The following is a 967-nucleotide window of genomic DNA, read 5'->3' as shown; positions in this document are numbered from 1 at the left end:
AAGACCTGCGATTCATCCCTCGGGCCTGAGGTGGAATGGGGCGGAAGGGGGCGGGGCCAAAGACCTTTACTTCATCCTCTCGCCTGAGGGGGCGGGGCCAGAGACCCAGTTGCACCTTCATAATAAGGAAAAAAATTAAGTAATTACTTAAATTAAAAGAATATATTAAAAAAAGGTACATTTATCTACGCTTATACACAAAAATAGAGAAATATATTCATAAATAAATATATATATATTAATAATCCCCCAATGTATATACATTTTACGTGAATGTATCTCCTAACCGGTATGCCTCCTTTCCTTTACCTTTGTGGAAAACGTCATAGGGTCAAGGAGAGATGAAAAGGTGCTTACTTTTGAACATAGGAAAAGACAGCATTGTTTAAAATGAATTTGACTCCACTTTTCCTAACATTGCGTGTGTTGCTGACCTCTGGTGTTGCTGACCTCTAGCGTCTCTAGCGTGAAACAATTTTTTTTTCCGAATTTGCACTGCAACAAGCGCTCTTTCGATCCATGCCTTGTATTGATTTCAATCAGGTTGTCGCCAACAGTGAGAATAATTTAGGTCAGACTTGACCAACTGGAATATTTTAGGCCACTTGAATCCCAATTTAAATGTGAAAAAAAAGAGGATTAATTTATGTTGATGTTGAATTTAACTGCCCCCGGTAGTTTGTCTTAAATGTGAAGTCGGCTTCACATTTTGCGCTTCCCATGTGCTTCCTTCCCCGGGCCTGAAGGGGGCGCCAGAGGGACGTTTTAACGTGTGGAAACACGACAGGTGGATATTGCGGTTAAAAGTTGCGTGGTCGTTTGCGGCGGGTTGGATCACGACTCACTAACACGAATATCAGGACTCTTAACAAATCTAATCCCAACATGCAATATTTTAATTGTTATATCTTCACTCTTAATTGAAACCACGTCTTGGTCAATTGGTGTCCTGTGTACATAGACTCTA

Source organism: Pollachius pollachius (genome assembly GCF_949987615.1).
Source record: "Pollachius pollachius genome assembly, chromosome: 6".
Taxonomy (NCBI): domain Eukaryota; kingdom Metazoa; phylum Chordata; class Actinopteri; order Gadiformes; family Gadidae; genus Pollachius; species Pollachius pollachius.
The sequence above is the reverse complement of the archived record's forward strand: the minus strand, read 5'-3'. Positions refer to the sequence as shown.